The 16,930-nt window shown below is 40.3% G+C and overlaps 2 pseudogenes across 1 annotated transcript; both read right to left on the minus strand.

The window, feature by feature from the left end:
* Positions 1 to 10,923: 10,923 nt before the first annotated feature.
* On the minus strand, positions 10,924 to 11,600 carry LOC145522774 (NADH dehydrogenase [ubiquinone] 1 beta subcomplex subunit 8, mitochondrial pseudogene; annotated as a pseudogene). Its single transcript, XR_014066161.1, has one exon. The product of XR_014066161.1 is annotated as an NADH dehydrogenase [ubiquinone] 1 beta subcomplex subunit 8, mitochondrial pseudogene (transcript).
* Positions 11,601 to 11,853: 253 nt separating this feature from the next.
* Positions 11,854 to 13,251, minus strand: LOC145522471 (uncharacterized protein CXorf49 homolog pseudogene; annotated as a pseudogene).
* Positions 13,252 to 16,930: the final 3,679 nt, after the last annotated feature.

Consider the following 16,930-nt stretch of genomic DNA (forward strand, 5'->3'; position numbering starts at 1 on the left):
AATTTCAAATATTTTAAACCACATCTCAACTTATTACAACTTAGTATGGTTTTACAGAAATCTTCCAATTACTGTTGCCTGGATGCCACACAATGGTTAAATATGTTACACATCACAGAAGTTTGGCCTTTGTAATATAAAACTACCAAGGACAAAAAATTAGAGATACCAAAGGAACATTTCATGCAAAGATAGGCTCGATAAAGGAGAGAAATGGTATGGACCTAACAGAAGCAGAAGATATTAAGAAGAGGTGGCAAGAATACACAGAAGAACTGTACAAGAAAGATCTTCACGAACCAGATAATCACGATGGTGCGATCACTCGCCTAGAGCCAGACATCCTGGAATGTGAAGTCAAGTGGGCCTTAGAAAGCATCACTACGAACAAAGCTAGTGGAGGTGATGGAATTCCAATTGACCTATTTCAAATCCTCAAAGGTGATGCTATGAAAGTGCTGCACTTGATATGCCAGCAAACATGGAAAACTCAGCAGTGGCCACAGGACTGGAAAAGGTCAGTTTTCGTTCCAATCCCAAAGAAAGGCAATGCCAAAGAATGCTCAAACTACCGCACAATTGCACTCATCTCACATGCTAGTAAAGTAATGCTCAAAATTCTCCAAGCCAGGCTTCAGCAATACGTGAACTGTGAACTTCGAGATGTTCCAGCTGGTTTTAGAAAAGGCAGAGGAACCAGAGATCAAATTGCCAATATCCGCTGGATCATCGAAAAAGCAAGAGAGTTCCAGAAAAACATCTATTTCTGCTTTATTGACTATGCCAAAGCCTTTGACTGTGTGGATCACAAGAAACTGTGGAAAATTCTGAAAGAGATGGGAATACCAGACCATCTGACCTGTCTCTTGAGAAACCTGTATGCAGGTCAGGAAGCAACAGTTAGAACTGGACATGGAACAACAGACTGGTTCCAAATAGGAAAAGGAGAACGTCAAGGCTGTATATTGTCACCCTGCTTATTTAACTACTATGCAGAGTACATCATGAGAAACGCTGGGCTGGAAGAAACACAAGCTGGAATCAAGATTGCCGGGAGAAATATCAATAACCTCAGATATGCGGATGACACCACCCTTATGGCAGAGAGTGAAGAACTAAAGAGCCTCTTGATGAAGGTGAAGGAGGAGAGTGAAAAAGTTGGCTTAAAGCTCAACGTTCAGAAAACTAAGATCATGGCATCTGGTCCCATCACTCCATGGGAAATAGATGGAGAAACAGTGGAAACAGTGTCAGACTTTATTTTTTGGGGCTCCAGAATCACTGCTGATGGTGATTGCAGCCATGAAATTAAAAGACGCTTACTCCTTGGAAAGAAGGTTATGGCCAACCTAGATAGCATATTTAAAAGCAGAGACATTACTTTGCCAACAAAAGTCCGTCTAGTCAAAGCTATGGTTTTTCCAGTAGTCATGCATGGATGTGAGAGTTGGACGGTGAAGAAAGCTGAGCGCCGAAGAATTGATGCTTTTGAGCTGTGGTGTTGGAGAAGACTCTCGACAGTTCCTTGGACTGCAAGGAGATCCAATCAATCCATCCCAGAAGAGATCAATCCTGGGTGTTCATTGGAAGGTCTGATGTTGAAGCTGAAACTCCAATACTTTGGCCACCTCTTGCGAAGGGTTGACTCATTGGGAAAGACCCTAATGCTGGGTAGGATTGGAGGCGGGAGGAGAAGGGGATGACAGAGGATGAGATGGTTGGATGGCATCACCGACTCGATGGACATGGGTTTGGGTAGACTCTGGGAGTTGGTGATGGACAGAGAGGCCTGGCATGCTGCAATTCATGGGGTCGCAAAGAGTCGGACACGACTGAGCGACTGAACTGAACTGAAAGGTTGTGGAAAGTAGAATATCCAATTCACTGACTTAATTCTTCATCCTTTGTTTGGCATTATGCTGAGTTAGTCTTGACTCATAGAAATTGGTAACAACAAAAAAGAGATCCATATTGAATACACTATGGCTACTAGAGAAATCCAGTGTCTAAAAACATAATTTATGATACCAATGTATATATGTAATCAATATGGCATGAAAACATTAAAAAAAAGGGTCAGAAAATGTGTTTTTGAGGAAATGATGATTGATCTATATGTGAGAAATGAATGAGTATTAACCAAGTACACTGAGAGTGATTCTTCAGTCATATGTGTTGTGTGATTTGTCTACTGAAAAATCTATCAAAGTATTCTTTATTTCTTTTACAGTATTCTTTTTAATTATTCTTTCTAGTATTTTCTTTTGATTCTTTTTTGACTATACATCTCTGTTTAAATTATTCATCTCATCTTAATATTTCATATAAGATATTAACCATACTTATTTTAAATTCCCTGTCTGATAATTGTAATATCTCTGTCATATCTGAGTCTAGATCTGATGACTGTTTTGCCTCTTCAGACTGAGAGCTATTTTACCTTTTGTTTTGCCTTATAGTGTTTTGATGAAATCCAGGCCTGATATATTGGGTAACAGGAACTGAGGTGAATAGTACTTTAGTGTGAGGTTTTATATTAACCTGGTTGAGAGTTGGGCTATGTTTAATGTTTGTTCCAGAGCCTTCAAACTCCTCTAATGTCCTTATGCTTTGGGCTTCCCAAGAACTCCTTCTTAAATAGAGTCTGGGCCTTACAGCTCTTACAGCTGTAATTTAGTTGTTATACTATAGTCATGATGATGTGATGATAAGAAATTGACATGGGGAGGATTCTGTAATTTTCTGATTAAATCTCACTATTTAGTGGACCTGTATCTTTCTCCAGTGATGTAGTTTTTCCTCTTTGCTTCCTAATCTCTTTCCTAGCTGCAACATTCCCATTATATTTCCTAGAATCCCTAACTGTTGTTGACCATCTTCCTTCCCTTAAAATAGACAGGAAAACTGGAGGGCCTGGAGTGGGATAACTCCCTTCCACTGGGATAAGGCTCTGCCAAAATCCTTTTCCCACAGTGCAGACTTTGTTAAGGACAGTTCTCTGTTAAGGAGAGTCATTCCTTAACAATTACTCCTCCATTCTCCTTGCCAGTGCCATAGAGGAATCTATTCAGTTCTTCCTTATGAAGAGCTGGTAGGGTTCCTGGAGGTAGTCCACTAAGTGTGCTGACTCCAAGACTGCAGCCCTATTTAGTCTCTCACCCTAATGCCAGTCCACAATCACGCTCCATAAATATACCCAAAGTACCATTTTATGGCTACCAGCTTATACCTCCAGTGACTTTAGATCCAGTAACCAAATTTCATCTATATCTTACTGAATATGATCTGTCTGTCTATACTTGAGAGGTCATTTGCTTTTAAACTTATTTGGCTCCAACAAAAGTCACTGATTTTCAGTGTTTTCAACTATTTCTTATAAGGATAGAAGTGACAGCTTCCAAGTTCTTTACATATCAGAGTTAAAACTAGATGTCCATTCTTTCTGTATTTTAAATATTACAGTATTTAATTTTTTGCTATAAGAAATCCAAACATACAGAAAAGTGAAAAGAATAATATAATTACACACTGACAGACAGCACTTAGATTTAATAACTATTTACACACCACCATACTGGCTTCAATTATTTTTTCACATGTTTCGTGTGCTTTTTTAATCAATTGCAACTATTACAATATTTTACCCCAAATAAGAATATTTGTTACATACTGGCAACACTACTATCCTACTTAACAAAACTGACAACAATCTCAAAATAGCATCTAATTATAAGTGCTCCAATCAGTACAGCTTATTAGTTTAAACCAGTAATCAGTTATGAGGTATGACTTGTGTTTGATTGTTGTCTCTTTAAAATGCATTTTAACTTAGAACAAACTACCATTTTTTTTCTTGGCATTGATTGTTGAACATAAAAGGCCAGCTGTACTATAGAGTGTCTGATGTTTTATATTTTGTGTCTTTTTTGCGTTCAATTTTTTCTCCGTTGTCTATCTTTTCTGTAAATTGTAAGTTAAATCTAAAAAATAAGTCTTGAGTATGAGCATTTCAGCAAGACTACTTTGTGGATGAAACTGTGTACCTCACATGCATCATGTCAGGAAGCATCTAAAGCCAGCAGTTCTGCTAGTATTGGTGCTATAATCGGCCAATGCACTAAGATGGGACTAGCCAGCATGCTCTAGGTTTCCCATGGCAACCAAAAATAATCTGTTCCCTCCTTATCCTTTACCAGGAGGCCATGCCCTACAAGGGAGAACCACCCAAGTTCCCACTTTCCCCAGATCAGCCCAAGTACAGTTGTGGTAGGTTGTGTTCTACTAACCTGAAATCTATTTTACTTAAAGAGGACTCCTTATCTAATTCACATAAGTGTACTTTGGGCAGCATTTGTCTGGATGATTATATGCTGATTCCCATTTTAGGAAGATCACCTTTTTGCAATGTAGAAAACAGATTTTAGTAAGATTAGACAGAAAGTATAGATTCAAGTAAAATATACTTGGCCCAAATGAGGACGATATAGGCCTTGAGTATATGAGTAATTATAGAAATTAGACAGAATGCAAGAAATATTTAGATAGTAAATGGATAGAAACCTCAGATTTCTACAAGCAAAAATCTTTACATTTGCAGTTAACATCAAACATCTCCTTGCCTTTCTAATGAAACAAATACAATCAAAATATTGCATGGAATAACTAAAAGCAGAGATTTTGAGTAGGTCATAAGTACTGTATTTGTAACACTAAATAATTTCAGGTTTATTCAAAACTTTAACATTAAAATGAAAAGAAAGATTGCTGCTAATTCAAGTACAGAGTATGTACAATTCAAATCCATAGTTATGTAGTTTCCATTATTCATAGAAGCATCCCCAAATGAAGAACTTGACAAAATTGTTAAGGAGAAAAACTGCACTGGACCAAATGACAAGGAAGACAATTCAAGATTGTAACAGGAGAGAGAGACTGAAAGAGTACTGGAGGACCCTGAGGAAGGAGGAGGAGTATGCCCAAAGTGATTGGGCCATTTGTGTCTGCTGCTTGTGACCTATGGAAGGTAGGCTCCCACCCTTGCTCAGAGACTAGGAGACAGAAGCCTATCTTTCTTGATGACTGCATTGCAAAAAGATGGCTGCCAAGACTCACAGAAACATATTCCTAGGTTGCAGGAGGCTTTCACCTCCAAAGAGCAGAAAAAGAATTTACAACTGCAACTTTTCTACAGTAAAGTTTCTAAGAAAAAGGAGCTTATAGTCAGAGGTCATGAGAGGAACAATAAAAGAAAAGTGAAAGTGAAAGTCGCCCATTCGTGTCCAACTCTTTGTGACCCCATTGACTATAGTTCATGGAATTCTCCAGGCCAAAATACTGGAGTGGGTAGCTTTTCCCTTCTCCAGATTTTCCCAATGCAGGGATCAAACCTAGGACTCCCTCATTGCAGGCAGATTCTTTACCAGCTAACCAGCAAGGGAAGCCCAAGAGTACTAGAGTGGGTAGGCCATGTTTGCCAAAACACTCAAACAATAGAGGCTAAAAGCAAAATAAGATGTCTGGAAAAAGACCTTATGAATATAAATATGTTAACTGTAATTTTACGTTTAGCTGTATTAGTAAAACAGCATAAGGTAAATAAAAAACACACTCCTTTTATAGTATAGTAATGAGAAAGATGAATGCCAATGAGGAAAAAAATGATCTCCTGATTTTCAATTTACAAATTTTGCAGCTACTAATTCACCTTGAAAGACTTCAAACTGAAGCAAGCTTCAGAAATATGTAAAGCCTGGCACTCTGTTCAAGCAAGGAGACAATTTTTCTCTGTGTCCCTGAGGCAGAAAGAGTTATTTGACATAATCTATTCTAATTATTGGAGTGGATTTTCTCAAGCTAATCATATGCATTCTGTCTCAGCTCTAAATGAGCATAAATAATTTGGATAGTGAGACTGTCACAAAGAAGCAAATAAACCAACTAGACAAAGGTAGTTAGCCTTATGTGAGGGAATTCTCTACTGCTATCAAAATTAGTGAAAGTGCTACTTTAAGCTAATAGCTGACTTCAGGATTTTGTACGGCAGACAATATTAATACTTTAGAGTTGTATTTTCATTTTCCAAGACAGTTATTATGGTTTGAATTGTTCCCCCTCCAAAAAAAAAAAAAAAATGATGCAGTCCTAAACCCCAGTACCTCAAAACATGATCTTCTTTGGAGATAAAAATCTTCATGCAGATCTCTGTGACACTTTAGACTGTAGCCCAGCAGGCTCCTCAGTCCATGGGGATTCTCCAGGCATAAATATTGGTGTGGGTTGTGTGCCCTCATCCAGGGGATCTTCCTGACCCAGCAATTGAACCTGCGTCTCCTGTGTCTCCTGCATTGCAGGCAGATTCTTTACCCACTGAGCCATAGGGGAAGCCCTTTATAGAGGTAATCAAGTTAAAATGAGGTCATTATGATGGGCCCTAATCCAATGTGGCTGGTGAGGGAAATTTGAACACAGATCGAAACAGGCATAGAGGGAAGACAGCCATCTGCAAGCCAAGGAGAGCAGTCTGGAATAGATAATTTCCTCAGAATAAACCGCCTGCAGGAGGAACCAACCTTGATCTCAGACTTCGAGGCTTCAGAACTTCAAAACAATAAATGTCTGTTGTTTCAGCCACTCAGTGTACAGTACTTTTGTAATGGTAGCACTAACAAACTAATACAAGGGTGCTGGGACTAAAAAATTGGAGTTTTGTTTTGTTTTTTTTAATTTGGGGGTTACTAACTTGTTACTCAACTGTAGGTTTTTTTTTTTTTTTAATGTTATCTTTCTCACTTTTGTTGACTATCATGCCGTGTTTCAATGCCCACTTTGTTTGATTCATTCAGTTGATTTTTCAAAGCAATTTTGTTTGAATTTGGCTTCTAAATATGAACATGTGATGGTTCTTAAATCTTTGCATAAATAAATTTTTACTAAATCCAACTGGCCTGCTGAGTCAGAATCTCAAATCCTTTTTAATTAGCTCAATAAGAACTTAGTAACACACACACATACCTCTAAATCTTTGCTGAATAATAAATACACCCAAGTCCAACAAAATAACTAACTTTTCTATTATATGAAAAGCCTAACACAATTCCTCTTCCAAATGTGACAACTATTGCCCTGGAGACTCATGTTTGGACATGCTTATTTTGAGAACCAATGTAAGCTTAGGTATGAAGTGTACTCACTTAGTTTATCATGAATACCTATAAATTTTAATTCAGCCCACTAGTACTGGATTATATTAGTCAGCTACTAAGAAGAAATTTTAAATAAAGAAAATGCCAGGTATATAAATTGTTAATATTCAAGGTCTCAATGTTATATTTCTTCTATAAATGATACTGCCTTCAGGATTATCTTACTTCCTAATGTTCTTGATGGATCCAAAGGATACTGTAGAAAACTAAATTTTGAAAGCTTTACATAGATGAAAGCCAATCATAAATAATGTATATTTGCATTTAGATAAGATATTCAGTTCTCCTATTTAAAGGTTTTGTTTTTTGTTTTTTTGTTTTTTTAAATGAAGCTATTCTGCTTTGGAGAAGGAAATGGCAACCCACTCCAGTATTCTTGTCTGGAGAATCCTGTGGACAGAGGAGCCTGGCAGACTACAGTGTGTGGAACAGAGAAGGGCTCTTGTCTTGCCCTTGGAGCCTTAGCTCCTGCTGTCCCCTCTGGGGGAATGCTCTTCCCTAGAAAGTCTCTTTGCTCAATCTCTCATCTGAGGTTATTGATATTTCTCTCAGCAATCTTGATTCCAGCTTGTGCTTCCTCCAGCCCAGCGTTTCTCATGATGGAGCTCTCCCTTATACACTCTAATTTTTCTTCTTAAAGTAGCATTTGCCACATTTTAAAATATTATAGAGTTTTATAATATATTATTTCTATTTTCATCACTCTTGTGTGTGTGTGCTTAGTCGATCAGTCATGTCCGATACTTTAGGATCTCATGGACTGCAGGCCTCTGGGCTCCTCTGTCCATGGGATTCTCCAGGCAAGAATCCTGGAGTGGGTTGCCATCCACTTTTCCAGGTGATCTTCCTGACCCCAAGGGACAAACTCAGGTCTCCTGCATTGCAGGCAGATTCTTTACATCTGAGTCACCAGGGAAGCCTTCATCACCCTTAAACCCTAATAAACTCTTTGAGTGTAGTGATCTCTTTCTGTTTCTTCCTGTATCCTTTGTTTTAGGAATGCTGTCTGACGCATAGTTCACACTCACTAAATATTTGTGAATGACTGTATAAATGACCAGCTACAGAGAAAAGGGCTTGCTACTCCTTGTTGTTTTTGGATAAGTAAACAAACAAATCAACCCCCTGTGGAGTCTTTGAGGAAGGAGAAGTCTGCATCTGCCTGCCTTCTGTGGATTTGAAGAGAAGCTGCACTGGTGAGCTGAATAGACAGAAGAGGAACTGGATTTCCCTCTCATTGGCTGAAACGCCAAAAAAGGAGAAGCTGCTTTGCTTTCCACCATATGATGGTTTGCTGCTACAGGAGGTCGACCAGAAGTTTAATCTTAGTGACTTCTAAGGAATCACAAAATTATGACAAATGTAAAATGTACCTCATTTAAAGGCACTCAGTTACCTAAGGGAGGAAGACTAAATTGAATACCTAGTATAGCCAGCTTCTACTGAAAGGGAGCTGAAGAAAAGGCAGAAAAGAATGTTACAAAGCAAAACAAAACAAGCAGACAGTACCAAAACTCTTTCGGAGAATAACAAAGGAGGGAAGATATCCTTCTCACTTTCAGAAGCCAGCATTATTAGCTCTATATCAAAGCCAGCAAAAGAAATTACATAAAAAGAAAGCTCAAGATGGATATCCCTCATGAACATAGGTAGAAAATTCACAACCAAATGTTGGCAAATTAAATGTAACAGTATATTAAAAATATTATACAACATGAGCAAATCAGATGTATCTGAGAAAACAAGTTAATATAGCATTCAAAGAGCAATGAATATAATTCTCTATATTCTCAGATTGGGAAAGAAGAAAATGCACTGATTTCAATAACTGTAAAAGAAGCATTTACCAAAACCCAACAAGCATTCCTGATTTTAAAATCTCTCACCAGTCTAATAACAGAAGGGAACATTCCCGTACTAATCAAGAATATCTACAGAAACCCAATGCTAACATTGTATTTAATGTTGAAACACTGAATGCTTACCTAAAACTTCAGGAATAAGGCAGGGACATCTGCTCTCACTACTTGTATTCACCTTAATAATAGAGGTGCACTAAGGGAAAAAGAGGAAGGGGAAGAAAAGTCATAAATATTGTAAAGGAAAAAATAAAACCGTCCTAATTCAGAGATAATACGATCTTACATGAAGTAAGTTATAATGGATGTGCAAAAAAAGATACAAAGTAATAAGTAAATTTATGGACATCAAATATTTAAGGTCAGTATGCAAAATTAATTTACTTCTAAATGCCAACAATCAAATTGGGGATTGAAAATAAAAATACTATTTTACTAATTATATCAAAAGTATATACTACTTAAAGATAACCTTAGCAAAAAACTAGAGAATATTGTTGAAAGAAATTCTAAAAGATGAAAATAGAGAAATATAGATTTTCACTGGATAAGAAGAATAAATCAAAATAGGAATTCTCCCCAGATTGATAAACAGAATTATCGCAAACCCTTTTAAAATTACCGCAGGCTTCTGTGCAGAAATTTGCAAGCTGGTTCTAAAATATATATGGAAAGATGAATAACCCAGAGTAGTCAAAATAATATTGAAATAAAAGGCAGCACTATACTTTCCAAATTCAAAATTATTATAAAGCTATTACAATCAAGAATTGTGGTTCTATCAAGGAAAGAAACACATAGATCAAAGAAACAGAACTGAGAATCCAGAAAATAATTCTTACATTCATGGTAAATTCAGTTTTAACAAAGGTGCCCCCAAAACCCAATGAATAAGAGATAGTCTTTTCAACAAATGGTACTCACACCATTGTATAACCACATATGTAAAGATATATCTAGCCTCTTAACTCACAATATACACAAAGATTAACTCAAATTGGATCATAGACAAATGTAAGAATTAAGTCTATTACAAAAACTGGGCAAAATATGTAAACAGAAACTTCAACAGAGAAAAGGCATATATTTATACATGGCAAATAAGCACATGAAATTATGCTCCACATCATTTAAATACCATTAGAGAAATGAAAATTAAAACCACAATGAAATACTAATGTAAACAATTTAGAATGGTTAAAATTAAAAAGAACAAAAAGACCAAGTTTTGGAAAGAATGTTTAGCAAGTGGAACTCTTGTACACTGCTGGCAGGAATGCAAACTGGCATGGCCATATTGGAAAGCAGTTTGGCAGTATCTTATAAAGATAAACATGCATTCAACATAAGACTCAGCTATTTCACTCCCAGAAGAAATAAAAACATCTGTCTGCACAAAAAAGTTATATTTGAATGGTCTTAGAAGCTTTATTCATAATAGGATAAAGCTGAAAAAAATCCCAAGGCCTATGAACTGGTGAATGGGTAAACAATAGGTGATAGATCCATACGATAGAATAAACAATCAAAAGTAACAAACTATATATTCACATAAATACATGATTTTTTGCGTAGATGAATCTTTTTTTTTTTTTTTTGATGAATCTTTTTTAAAAAGATTTTTTTTTTTTTTAATGTGGACCATTTTCAGTCTTTACTGAATTTGCTACAATATTGCTTCTGCTGTTTATGTTCTGGGTTTTGGGCCATGAAGCATGCGGGATCTTAGCTCCCACCCAGACCAGGGATCGAACCTGCACCTTTGAATTGGAGGATGAAGGCTTAACCACTGGATCACCAGGGAAGTCCCTTTTCACAGATGAATCTTTTTTTTTTTTTTTTTTTTTTTTTTTTTCACAGCACTAAGTTTTATTAGGGATTTCATTAAAGTTAAATTTCTAGAGTTGAAGGAGTCAGTTAGGGAACACAAAGCTCACGAAGCCTCCTCAGATCTCATAGTGAACCACTGGCTCAGGTTCTTTGTTGGGATCGCCACCTCGTTCCAGGTACAGATTATTGTAAGGATACTGCTTTGGCCCCACAGGCTGGTAGGTGGGGTAAGTCTCCCCTACCCAAAACATGAACAGCATGAAGGCGATGAAGCCGAAGAGGTGCTTACACATGAAGTTCCAATTAACAGGAGTTGGGGACGTGTCCACACGGTTTCTGATATACATGTCCAGGTCCCAGTGCATCGGTTCACCCCAGTTCAACCGCAGGTCTGGGTGGTCCCAGTCATACCATGGATCCCTCTCCTGCTGTGAGTGGTCAGGCAGTTTCGGATAGTCACCAAACACCATGCCATCATCTGGGTACGGCTCGTAGTCTTCCACCCGCATATTATACTTCTTGGCGGCGGCAGCCCGTTCTTCTGGGGTCTTGGGATAGGGTCCCGGGAGCATGTCCTCGGTAATGTGGGAGGCTGTCCGTGCACCCATTGGCACCACGTTTCGGGCTGCCTTTTGCAGCCATCGGACTCCCAGGACCCCCGCCCTGGCCGCCGCCATCTTCACCTTCTTCCCGTTTCCTTTTTTTTTTTTTTTTTTTATGAGAAGCCTTTTAATCAAAAACTGCTGTGAAACTGGGGCAGACAGGGGGCAAAACAAGGGGCAGAGGATGCCCTGGTGGAGGCAGAACAGGAGGCAACAAGCTTGGCCACAGCTCGTCGGCCCCGGAGGTAACAGCTGCTCCTCTTGCCGGAAGATACTGGGCTCAACTTCAAAGGATCCGGAACTTGTCAACCTGGTACTGCATGGAGGCCCCAGCCCCGATGCAAAGAGCTCTGGGCCTCGTCACTCCCCACTACCGGAATTAAATGTGGAGCCATTTCCAAGTTGCTCCTTAAGGTCGTCTATTTCTCTCTGTAGCACCAGACACCGAGGACAGCCCTGCCTTGCAGGTGGCTGCTGCCGCCTTTTCAGTCTTGGGGGATGGTCAGTTGGTTCGCGGTCACCTGAGGGGCCAGGCCCTCTGGGCATGACTTCTCTCTTGTTCATGGCCACGGGCTCTGAGTTTCCTGAATCCTGCCCACCTCTGATGTTGACGTTGGTGCTGCTGGGTTCTCCTTGACGCACCCGTGGACAAGACGCCGGTGCCCTGTCAGTGGTCAGTCGGCCCTTTGGGAATGGGTCTCTATTTGGGTCGTTGTCTTCTCCGGACACCGCCATTGCTGCCACCAACTCCCGTGCCCGCCTAGCCATGTATTTCTTCCGAGCGCCGGTTTGCTTGGATTCTTTGGCTCCCGAAGGGACCAAGGCATACTTCTTGGACCTCTCAAGCAGCGGGATGCCGGAGACTGGGGGGAAGGTGACCAGATCCAGGGGAGTGGCCGAGATTCCCTGCTCCCAGGAAGGGAAGGTTCTCCCCGGGGCAGGTTTGGAGACGCCCCTAAGGGATTTCTTCTCCTGGACCCCCTTCCTCCTAGGACTGGGCCGCGGTACGCTGCCTGTAGTGGCAGCTGCAGTAGCTGATGCTACTGCTACTCTCGGGTACCTGGGCAGGCTGCCCCCCTTCTCCTTGAGCATGCTCTGCAATTTCTTAGAGGGAGAGATGTCCCCCTGCTCTGCATAGCCCTGCCTGACCTGCCTTTCCACAACCGAGATTAATCCTCGCAGAGCCGAGGACTGGCAAGTGCCTGGCACGTTAAGGAGATTCTCCCTGCCTTGGACTTTTGAGTGTCTGGGTGTGTCCCCGGGGCCCTTAGGGCTGTTGAGCTTGGCCTGTCCTCCGTCTTTGCCATAAATGCTCACCCTCATCAGCTCTATCTCACTGAACTCATCAGACGACTCGGAGTCGGACAGCAGCCCGGCTGGGCTTTCTGAGGGGGGCCACTGGCGATCCACAGCCACCTTCAACCTACTCTTACTGCCTCTCTTAGGGTTTCCCCCGGCCTGGCCCGCCTCGAGCCCGCCAACCTCGAGAGGGCTGGCCTCAGCCTGTGCCTCTTCCCCAACCCTCTGGGCGGCCACGCCTCGACTGCCGGGTCGCTCCTCGAGGTCCCACAAGGGAGACCCTTCGCCGACCACGTAGCTCTCCGGGGACAGGCATCTGCGGATGCCCAGCAAGTCCAGGTTGGCCAGCTGCTGTAGGATGGCCGCCACTGACTCGTCAGCCAGCTGCAGGACATCCCCCTGGTCGTCGGCCGGGGAACCAGGCCGGCCTTCGCGGCCACAGATGAATTTTAAAAGCATTATGCCAAGTGAAAGGGCTTCCCTGGTGGCTCAGTGGTAAAAAACCCACCTGCAATGCAAAAGACTCAACTTTTGTTAGGGGAAGCACACATTGAAACTGCCCACCCTGGCCAGGCACCATAGTAATCATTTGCATGCGCTGTTTTATGACAGGAGGTCCTGGTAAGGAACATGGAACTAATAAGCCACCACCAACCACAAGAGTTCAGGAAAGGTCAAAAGGAAACACCACATGTCTGATCACCTCCCAGAATCCTTCTCGCTGGCATCCATCTTGGCTGAACAAGGCATGCACCACCAGGAAGGACTCTGAGTCAGAATGATTGGCTAAAGACAACCAGAAACTAATCCTATCACCATAAAACCCAAGACTGCCAGCCATGTGGCAGAGCAGTTTTCCTGGGTTCCCTTACCCTACTGCTCTCTGCCCAGGTGCCTTTTCCCAATAAAATCTCTTGCTTTGTCAGCACATGTATCTCCTCAGACAATTCGTTTCCGAGTGTTAGACAAGAGCCCGGTTTCGGGCCTCAGAAGGGGTTCCCCTTCCTGCAACAGTTCCATCCCTGGGTCAGGAAGATCCCCTGAAGGAGGGCATGGCAACCATTCCAATAGTCTTGCCTCGAGAAGCCCATGGACAGAGGAGCCTGGCAGCCTATAGTCTACAGGGTCACAATGAGTCAGGCACGACTGAAGAGACCGAGCACACACGCTAAGTGAAAAGTCAGAATCACCAAAAATAGATACTGTATGATACTGTATGATTCCACTTTATATAAAATTCAAGACAAGGCAAAATTTTAAGGACAGAAATGTCAGTGGTTGACTGTCCCATGGAAGGAAGAGAAGATGAACTGCAAATGGGTACATGGAAATGAGTGATTCTAATATTCTCAGGCTTTCACCAATTTTTTAATTATATTGTGTTATATCTCATATAGTGAAAAAGTTTGAAAAATGCAAATTCACATTACACAAACTGTCTTTATCTGAACTTGGAACTGTATTCCTGTACTAAGGAACTGTATTCTAGACAGCTACCTTCTGAAAGACCAGGAGAGCAAGAGCAGTGACAACAGAGAGAAGAGCAGCAACTCTGCACTGTCTGCCATTGGACTCTGTAGTTGGGTAGCCTTCAGCCAAATAGCTTCACATCTCTGGCAGCCTTTGCTTCCCACTCACACCCAATCACCAAAACAAACAAACAGAAAACAAATTTCATAGTTTTTTTAAAGGAAGTTTGTAGAATCTTCCACAGAGGAAATCATATTTTCTTTCCTGGCGCACCTATGAAACTTCATACGCCTCTAACTTAAAATTTTTCAAATTTGATGTGTACTACTACAATTTATTTGCATTTATCTACTCTATTGGACTGTTCCTTGTTATGAAACCTATTTTGGGTAAATAGTTTTTGTGGTCTTACAATGCTTTGGTCCAGTGGCACAGATCTGGCAAAGCATATTTCAGTGTTTTTGTGTGTGATTAGTCCAATTGTCTTCAGAAACTTCTTTCCAGGATCCAAGCTATTAGATATAACCCCTTTTTTTTTTACAAGCTAATATCTCTTATTAAAGTCTAAGAACTTAATGCCATTTCGAACATTTCTTTCTGTTTATATTAAATAAATTTTTATATTAAAATGTATTTTAATTTTTATATTGGACAGTTGTTTCTGTCTCTATTAAATTCAAATTCTATTATAGATTAGAAAAGAGAAAAATGTATATGTGTATGTGTCCGTTTTATAAATTATACCATATACCTCCCAGATTATCAGTTACTTGAATACTCCCCAGGTCAGTAGGTGCCCACTATGATACTGGAGATCAGTGGAGAAATAACTACAGAAAGAAAGAAGGGATGGAGCCAAAGCAAAACAACACCCAGTTGTGAATGGCACTGGTGATAGAAGTAAGATTCGATGCTGTAAAGAGCAATATTGCATAGGAACCTGGAATGTTAGGTCCATGAATCAGGGCAAATTGGAAGTGGTCAAATAGGAGATGACAAGAGTGAACATTGACATTCTAGGAATCAGTGAACTAAGATGGACTAGAATGGATGAATTTAACTCAGATGACCATTATATCTACTATTGTGGGCAGGAATCCCTTAGAAGAAATGGAGTAGCCATCATAGTCAACAAAAGAGTCTGAAATGCAGTACTTAGATGCAATCTCAAAAATGACAGAATGATCTCTGTTCATTTTCAAGGCAAACCATTCAGTATCACAGTAATTCAAGTCTATGCCTCGACCAGTAACACCGAAGAAGCTGAAGTTGAACAGTTCTATGAAGATCTACAAGACCTTCTAGAACTAACACCCAAAAAATCTGTCCTTTTCATTATAGGAGACTGGAATGCAAAAGTAGGAAGTCAAGAAACACCTGGAATAACAGGCAAATTTGGCCTTAGAGTACAGAATGAAGCAGGGCAAAGGCTAATAGAGTTTTGCCAAGAGAATGCACTGGTCATAGCAAACACCCTCTTCCAACAACACAAGAGAAGACTCTACACATGGACATCACCAGATGGTCAACACTGAAATCAGATTGATTATATTCTTTGCAGCCAAAGATGGAGAAGCTCTATAGAGTCAGCAAAAACAAGACCAGGGCTGACTGTGGCACAGATCATGAACTCCTTATTGCCAAATTCAGACTGAAATTGAAGAAATTGAAGAAAACCACTAGACCATTCAGGTATGACCTCAATCAAATCCCTTATGATTATACAGTAGAAGTAAGAAATAGATTTAAAAGACTAGATCTGATAGACAGAATACCTGATGAACAATGGATGGAGGATCGTGACACTGTACAGGAGACAGGAATCAAGAACATGCCCAAGATGCCCAAGAAAAAGAAACGCAAAAAAGCAAAACAGCTGTCTGAGGAGGCCGTACAAATAGCTATGAAAAGAAGAGAATCCAAAAGCAAAGGAGAAAAGGAAAGATATTCCCATCTGAATGCAGAGTTCCAAAGAAGAGCAAAGAGAGATAAGAAAGCCTTTCTCAATGATGAATGCAAAGAAATAGAGGAAAACAATAGAATGGGAAAGACTAGAGATGTTTTCAAGCAAATTAGAGATACCAAGGGAACATTTCATGCAAAGATGGTCTCAATAAAGGACAGAAATAGTAGGGACCTAACAGAAGCAGAAGATATTAAGAAGAGGTGGTAAGAATACACAGAATTGTACAAAAAAGTTCTTCACGACCCAGACAATCATGATGGTGTGATCACTCACCTAGAGCCAGATATCCTGGAATGTGAAGTCAAGTGGGCCTTAGGAAGCATCACTACAAACAAAGCTAATGGAAGTGATGGAGTTCCAGTTGAGCTATTTCAAATTCTAAAAGCTGATGCTGTGAAAGTGCTGCACTCAATATGCCAGCAAATATGGAAAACTCAGCAGTGGCCACAGGACTGGAAAAGGTTAGTTTTCTTTCCAATCACAAAGAAAGGCAATACCAAAGAATGCTCAAACTACCAAACAATTGCACTCATCTCACACGCTAGTTAATTAACGCTTAAAATTCTCCAAGTCAGGCTTCAACAAGACGTGAACCATGAACTTCCAGATGTTCGAGCTGGTTTTAGAAAAGGCAGAGGAACAAGAGATCAAATTGCCAACATCTGATGGATCATTGAAAAAGCAAGAGAGTTCCAGAAAAAC

The sequence above is a fragment of the Giraffa tippelskirchi genome, chromosome 10 (genome assembly GCF_054371585.1).
Source record: "Giraffa tippelskirchi isolate mGirTip1 chromosome 10, T2T-mGirTip1v1.2.pri, whole genome shotgun sequence".
NCBI lineage: Eukaryota > Metazoa > Chordata > Mammalia > Artiodactyla > Giraffidae > Giraffa > Giraffa tippelskirchi.